The sequence below is a fragment of the Coregonus clupeaformis genome, unplaced genomic scaffold (genome assembly GCF_020615455.1).
Source record: "Coregonus clupeaformis isolate EN_2021a unplaced genomic scaffold, ASM2061545v1 scaf0124, whole genome shotgun sequence".
Taxonomy (NCBI): domain Eukaryota; kingdom Metazoa; phylum Chordata; class Actinopteri; order Salmoniformes; family Salmonidae; genus Coregonus; species Coregonus clupeaformis.
This window is the reverse complement of record NW_025533579.1, coordinates 27,991-36,533: the sequence shown is the minus strand read 5'-3', so window position 1 is coordinate 36,533 and position 8,543 is coordinate 27,991.

Below are 8,543 nucleotides of genomic sequence, written 5' to 3'. Positions count from 1 at the left end.
GGACGACCCCACACTCGGGACGTCCGGGCGGCCAGCAGGGTGTCAAGCCTGATGGAGATGTCCACCAGCTGGTCGAAGCATAGGTTGGTGTCCCTGCAGGCCAGCTCACGACGAACGTCCTCTCGCAGGCTACACCGATACTGGTCGATGAGGGCCCTCTCATTCCATCCCGCATCCGCAGCTAACGTCCGGAACTCCAGTGCGAACTCCTGTGCGCTCCTCTTCTCCTGTCGGAGGTAGAACAGACGCTCCCCCGCCGCCTTCCCTTCAGGTGGGTGATCGAAAGACTGCCCGGAAGCGGCGGGGAGAACTCAGCGTAGGTGATGGTAGCTGCGTCTATTCTCCTCCATTCGGCGTTGGCCCATTCCAACGCCTTACCGGATAGACAGGAGATGAGGGCGCGACGCTCGTATCCCGAGGGCGCTGGGTGTATAGTAGCCAGGTATAGTTCTATCTGCAGGAGGAAACCCTGACACCCGGCTGCAGAACCGTCATATGCCCTCGGGAGCGAGGCCGAATGCCACTGGGTTCCGGTGCTGAGAGAGGAGGACTGGTCGTTGGTGATGGGATCGTGGGTGATGGCGTGGGCACTTCCCTCGTCCTAGCGACTCATCTTGTTGGACACCTCGTCAAGGGCGGCCTCAAGTTGCTGGAACAAGCTGTCTTGATAGCGTAACTGCTCCTCCAGCAACCTGGGTGCCGCTACTGCTCCTGCTGACTCCATGATGGTGTGTTGTTCTGTCAAGAGGTGAGGTGTATGTGGGGTGGAAGTCAGGCGCAGGACACCGAGGCTCAGTCCAACAGAGTTTACTCAAATAATCCAACAAGGAAACGGTAAACAAACTGCCTCGAAAAACACAGAGGCGAGCATTACGCACAATGCGTAAAACACTAAAACAGAAAACAAGAAACGAAACACGCAGCACTACGACAGGCGAACAACAACACACAATCCTACTAAGCAAACAGACAGAACTTATAGGACAGGTGATCAATAAACAATTGGACACAGGTGTGACAGACAGACAAAAGCAATCACACACAGAACAAAGATCGGTGGCAGCTAGTACTCGGGGGCGCTGACCGCCGACGCCTGCTCGTACAAGGAGGAGGAGCAGCCTCGGCAGAATCCGTGACAATAATCTTCGTAAATGATATCATAGGTAGGACTGGTGGAGTTATGTCGCACATGCAGCTAACAAAAACATATGGAAAATTACAACCAAATAATTGCAGCATTACCGCCCCCCCTTAAAAATAAAAACATAAAATAAAAAGTGGTTATCCCACTGGCTATCACAAGTTGAATGCACCAATTTCTAAGTCCCTCTGGATAAGAGTGTCTGCTAAATGATGGAAATGTAAATGTAAATGAAGGGGGGAAAAGTAAGGAACTTGTCTGTCGGCCCTGCATTAAAGAACATAATTGGTTAAAGAAAATTGTGATAAATAAAAAAGTATACCAGTTTAATTTAAGGACCAAAGGATTGACAGCCGTCCCATATAGATTGCAAAATAGTTGGAAGAGATTATTGACGTACCGATTCTATGGTATAGTGTTTATGAATTGATACGCAAAACAGCGCCGGATTCAAAACTTCGAATTTTTCAATTTAAATGATTATACAAAATTCTTGCTACCAATAGAATGTTATTTATATGGGGGATAAAATCTTCCCAGCTCTGCAGGTTTTGCTGCGAAGAGACAGAATCATTAGATCATTTGTTTTGGTACTGTCCATTTGTAGCTTGTTTTTGGTCACAGGTCCAGGAATGGCTGAAGGATTGCAATATTTACCTGGAGCTAACCCTGCAGATAGCACTACTGGGTGATCTGAAAATTCATACTCAATCGATCAACAATATAATAATACTTTCAGCAAAAATGTTTATTTTCAATTTACAATCTGTATTAACAATGAGAATAGAAGGGTTCAGAACTTTTGTGGAACATCACAGTACAGTTGAAAAATATATGACAAATAGAAATACAATATGGATGGTGTTAAGAGATAGATGGGAGGTGTTGAATGGAGCTGAAGGATGGAACTAATAACAGCTACAGTGAGGGAAAAAAGTATTTGATCCCCTGCTGATTTTGTACGTTTGCCCACTGACAAAGACATGATCAGTCTATAATTTTAATGGTAGGTTTATTTGAACAGTGAGAGCAGAATAACAACAAAAAAATCCAGAAAAACGCATGTCAAAAATGTTATAAATTGATTTGCATTTTAATGAGGGAAATAAGTATTTGACCCCCTCTCAATCAGAAAGATTTCTGGCTCCCAGGTGTCTTTTATACAGGTAACGAGCTGAGATTAGGAGCACACTCTTAAAGGGAGTGCTCCTAATCTCAGCTTGTTACCTGTATAAAAGACACCTGTCCACAGAAGCAATCAATCAATCAGATTACAAATGCTCCACCGTGGCCAAGACCAAAGAGCTCTCCAATGATGTCAGGGACAAGATTGTAGACCTACACAAGGCTGGATTGGGCTACAAGACCATCGCCAAGCAGCTTGGTGAGAAGGTGACAACAGTTGGTGCGATTATTCGCAAATGGAAGAAACACAAAATAACTGTCAATCTCCCTCGGCCTGGGGCTCCATGCAAGATCTCACCTCGTGGAGTTGCAATGATCATGAGAACGGTGAGGAATAAGCCCAGAACTACACGGGAGGATCTTGTCAATGATCTCAAGGCATCTGGGACCATAGTCACCAAGAAAACAATTGGTAACACACTACGCCGTGAAGGACTGAAATCCTGCAGCGCCTGCAAGGTCCCCCTGCTCAAGAAAGCACATATACAGGCCCGTCTGAAGTTTGTCAATGAACATCTGGATGATTCAGAGGAGAACTGGGTGAAAGTGTTGTGGTCAGATGAGACCAAAATGGAGCTCTTTGGCATCAACTCAACTCGCCGTGTTTGGAGGAGGAGGAATGCTGCCTATGACCCCAAGAACACCATCCCCACCGTCAAACATGGAGGTGGAAACATTATGCTTTGGGGGTGTTTTTCTGCTAAGGGGACAGGACAACTTCACCGCATCAAAGGGACGATGGACGGGGCCATGTACCATCAAATCTTGGGTGAGAACCACCTTCCCTCAGCCAGGGCATTGAAAATGGGTCGTGGATGGGTATTCCAGCATGACAATGACCCAAAACACACGGCCTGCACAAAGGAGTGGCTCAAGAAGAAGCACATTAAGGTACTGGAGTGGCTTAGCCAGTCTCCAGACCTTAATCCCATAGTAAATCTGTGGAGGGAGCTGAAGGTTCAAACGTCAGCCTCGAAACCTTAATGACTTGAAGAAGAGGAGTGGGACAAAATCCCTCCTGAGATGTGTGCAAACCTGGTAGCCAACTACAAGAAACATCTGACCTCTGTGATTGCCAACAAGGGTTTTGCCACCAAGTACTAAGTCATGTTTTGCAGAGGGGTCAAATACTTATTTCCCTCATTAAAATGCAAATCAATTTATAACATTTTTGACATGCGTTTTTCTGGATTTTTGTTGTTGTTATTCTGTCTCGCACTGTTCAAATAAACCTACCATTAAAATTATAGACTGATCATGTCTTTGTCAGTGGGTAAACGTACAAAATCAGCCGGGGTACAAATACTTTTTTCCCTCACTGTAACAACAACTAATAACCACAAGATAACTAATGTAAAGCATACTGTGTCCATAAGACAGTTGAAGTCGGAAGTTTACATACACCTTAGCCAAATACATTTAAACTCAGTTTTTCACAATTCCTAACATTTAATCCTAGTAAGTAAGTTTTTCAACAATTGTTTACAGACCGATTATTTCACTTATAATTCACTGTATCACAATTCCAGTGGGTCAGAAGTTTACATACACTAAGTTCACTGTGCCTTTAAACAGCTTGGAAAATTCCAGAGAATGATGTCATGGCTTTAGAAGCTTCTGATAGGCTAATTTAAATCATTTGAGTCGATTGGAGGTGTACCTATGAATGTATTTCAAGGCCTACCTTCAAACTCAGTGCCTCTTTGCTTGACATCATGGGAAAATCAAAAGAAATCAGCCAAGAACTCAGAAAAAAATTGTAGACTGTCACACCCTGGCTCTGGGACTCTATATGTTGAGCCAGGGTGTGTTCATTCTGTTGTGTTTATTTCTATGTTGGCTAGAGTGACTCCCAATCAGAGGCAACGAGTGTCAGCTGTCGTTGGTTGTCTCTGATTGGGAGCCATATTTAAACTGTCTGTTTTCCCTTTGTGTTTGTGGGTTTTTGTTCCGTGTCGGTCATTGTTACCGTGGACTTCACGAGTCGTTTCTTGTTTTGTTTATTGTTGTCTATTATCACTAAAGATAATAAAGTCAAACATGTTCGTTCATCACGCTGCGCCTTGGTCTATTCCCTACGACGATCGTGACAGAAAAACCCACCAAGTAAGGACCAAGCAGCGTGTCCCGGGGCAGAACTTGGACTGGACATGGGAGGAAGCGCCGGGAGAGGCCCTGGCGAAAGAGGAGCAGCGGCGTCAGCAGTGTCAACGTCGGACAGGCGAGAGGCAACCCCAGAATTTTTTTAGGGGGGGGCACACGGCATGGACGACGGGGCTGACGGAGGCAGAAAAGGGGCGGATTCAGAAGGCCACCAGGTTACGGGTACACCGCCCTGTACGTCCTGTGCGGATGCCTCACACAGAGTGTGTGAGGGTAGGCATTCAGCCAGGACGGGTTGTGGCCGCTCTTCACTCCAGGTCTCCTATCCGTCTCCACAGCCCGGTTCGGCCTGTCCCTGCTCCACGCACCAAGCCTACGGTGTGCGTCGCCAGCCCAGTCCGGCCTGTCCCTGCTCCACGCACCAAGCCTACGGGGTGCGTCGTCAGCCCAGTCCGGCCTGTTCCTGCTCCACGCACCAAGCCTACGGTGTGCGTCGCCAGCCCAGTCCGGCCTGTCCCTGCTCCACGCACCAAGCCTACGGGGTGCGTCGTCAGCCCAGTCCGGCCTGTTCCTGCTCCACGCACCAAGCCTACGGTGTGCGTCGCCAGCCCAGTCCGGCCTGTCCCTGCTCCACGCACCAAGCCTACGGGGTGCGCGTCCCTCCGGCCTGTTCCTGCTCCACGACCAAGCCTATGGTGCGCACGTCAGCCCGGCCCGGCCTGTTCCTGCCACTCGCACCAAGTCTCGGTCGCTCGCCAGCCGCGGCCTGTCCCTGCTCCACGCACCAAGCCTATGGTGCGCATCGTCAGCCCGGCCCGGCCTGTTCCTGCCACTCGCACCAAGTCTACGGTGCGCGTCGCCAGCCCCCCCTGTCGCCCACCACCAAGCCTGTCGCATCGTCAGCCGGCCCGCCTGCGCCACTCGCACCAAGTCTCTGCGCGCCAGCTGGTCCGGCCCGTTCCTCCTCACGCACCAAGCCAGGGTGCGCGTCGTCAGCCTGGTAAGGCCCGTTCCTCCTCCACGCACCAAGCCAGGGGGTGCGCGTCGTCAGTCCAGCACAACCCGTGCCTGGGTCACCGGTGCCTGGTAAGGTACCGGTCAACTGCTCCACTATGGAGCTGAAGCTAACCGCTCCTGCTAAGTCCAGTTCAGCTCCAGCCAGCGGGGCCAGACTGGACCAGGGGCGCTATGGGGGGTTTATTGGAGGGTGGGTGGCAAGGCCGGAGCCAGAACCGCCGCCGAGGAGGTATGCCCACCCAGCCCTCCCCTGTTTTGTTCAAGTTGAGGCGCGGTCGCAGTCCGCGCCTTTAGGGAGTACTGTCACACCCTGGCTCTGGGACTCTATATGTTGAGCCAGGGTGTGTTCATTCTGTTGTGTTTATTTCTATGTTGGCTAGAGTGACTCCCAATCAGAGGCAACGAGTGTCAGCTGTCGTTGGTTGTCTCTGATTGGGAGCCATATTTAAACTGTCTGTTTTCCCTTTGTGTTTGTGGGTTTTTGTTCCGTGTCGGTCATTGTTACCATGGACTTCACGAGTCGTTTCTTGTTTTGTTTATTGTTGTCTATTATCACTAAAGATAATAAAGTCAAACATGTTCGTTCATCACGCTGCGCCTTGGTCTATTCCCTACGACGATCGTGACATAGACCTCCACAAGTCTGGTTCATCCTTGGGAGCAATTTCCAAATGCCTGAAGGTACCACGTTCATCTGTGCAAACAATAGTATGCAAGTATAAACACCATGGGACCACGCAGCCGTCATACTGCTCAGGAAGGAGACGCGTTCTGTCTCCTAGAGATGAACATACTTTGATGCGAAAAGTGCAAATCAATCCCAGAACAACAGCAAAGGACCTTGTGAAGATGCTGGAGGTCACAGGTACAAACGTTTCTATATCCACAGTAAAACGAGTCCTATATCGACATAACCTGAAAGGCCGCTGAGCAAGGAAGAAGCCACTGCTCCAAAACCGCCATAAAAAAGCCAGACTACGGTTTGCAACTACACATGGGGACAAAGATCGTACTTTTTGGAGAAATGTCCTCTGGTCTGATGAAACAAAAATAGAACTGTTTGGCCATAATGACCATCGTTATGTTTGGAGGAAAAAGGTGGCAGCTTGCAAGCCGAAGAACACCATCCCAACCATGAAGCACAGGGGTGGCAGCATCATGCTGTGGGGGTGCTTTGCTGCAGGAGGGACTGGTGCACTTCACAAAATAGATGGCATAATGAGGAAGGAAAATTATGTGGATATATTGAAGCAACATCTCAAGACATCAGTTAGGAAGTTAAAGCTTGGTCGCAAATGGGTCTTCCAAATGGACAATGACCCCAAGCATACTTCCAAAGTTGTGGTAAAATGGCTTAAGGACAACAAAGTCAAGGTATTGGAGTGGCCATCACAAAGCCCTGACCTCAATCCTATAGAACATTTGTTGGCAGAACTGAAAAAGCGTGTGCGAGCAAGGAGGCCTACAAACCTGACTCAGTTACACCAGCTCTGTCAAGAGGAATGGGCCAAAATTCACCCAACCTATTGTGGGAAGCTTGTGGAAGGCTACCCGAAACATTTGACCCAAGTTAAACAATTTAAAGGCAATGCTACCAAATACTAATTGAGTGTATCAACTTCTGACCCACTGGAAATGTGATGAAATAAATAAAAGCTGAAATAAATCATTCTCTCTACTATTATTCTGACATTTCACATTCTTAAAATAAAGTGGTGATCCTAACTGACCTAAGACAGGGAATTTTTACTAGGATTAAATGTCAGGAATTGTGAAGAACTGGGTTTAAATGTATTTGGCTAAGGTGTATGTAAACTTCCGACTTCAACTGTATGTATGTGTATAATGTATGTGTATATATATATATATATATATATATATATATTTGCAAGAAAAAAACCATATGGGGGATTGGAAGTGATGCAGACAATTACATTGATGGAAGTTACAATCTATCTGCAATATTAAAGCTGATCTACCCCCTAAAAAAAAAGAAAAAAAAGAAAGTCTGTCATCATGGCAAAGGGTGGCTATTTGAAGATTCTCAAATATAAAATATACTTTAATTTGTTTAACACTTTTTTGTTTACTACAAAGTTTTGATGTCTTCACTATTATTCTACAATGTAAAACATAGTAAAAATAAAGAAACCCTTGAATGAGTAGGTGTGTCCAAACTTTTGACTGGTAGTGTATACCTACTGTGTAGAATTCATGATGGCATTTCTAGAGCAATATGTGTGATCCAAATCAGGCGAATGGATCAGTTGATTAAGGGTATGTAAACATTGAGACAGTCGCCAGTCCTCATCTCTTATCACTGTTATTATCAGAATGAAAGTGCTCTTTTGGATCCATTGAGGTGTTGCCACACATGTGTATACTGGAAATACTGGAAATACCCATTCTAAACTCCATCAACTTAATCTATCATGGTTACTCTTGTAGCCCCAGAAGAGTTTGTCAAAGATCTCTACTTAATCATTAATCTCTCTTATCAGGGCTTTATCTGTGACCAATATATCAAACCACATGTTAGTCATCCTATAATTAGTTATGTTGCCTACTCTTATCAGTATATCAGTTATAGGACGTTCAGATTTCCGAACACATATTGCTTCATTTCTTGCTGGCGGAAAAACTTTGTGCTAAGAAGTACATTTATTTTACACATAAAATACATCAATGTAAACATTCCTATAAAATCCCTATGTACAAGTTTAAAATGCAACATTGTCAAGATATTAAAAAACAACAACTTCTGATTCAATTTGAGAAAATAAGTACATGATATGAATGAAATGTTCTGATAATATGCTTGCCATTGAGTATCTGTTTAACAGTACAAAATAAATTATTAGCTCAATAGGTGGTATCCTGTGTAAGGATGGTTACTGTATGGTGTCCAATTTAGGATAGCATCATGTGTCCTTATGCCAATTATCACCAGAAAGCACAGCGATCACAGGAAATGCATGTCATCCCAGGAAATGAAAGGACTGTACACACCACTAAACTCTTTAAAAAATTGGTTCCAAAAGGGTTCTTCAGCTGTCCCCATAGGAGAACCCTTTTTGGTTCCAAATAGAACCATTTT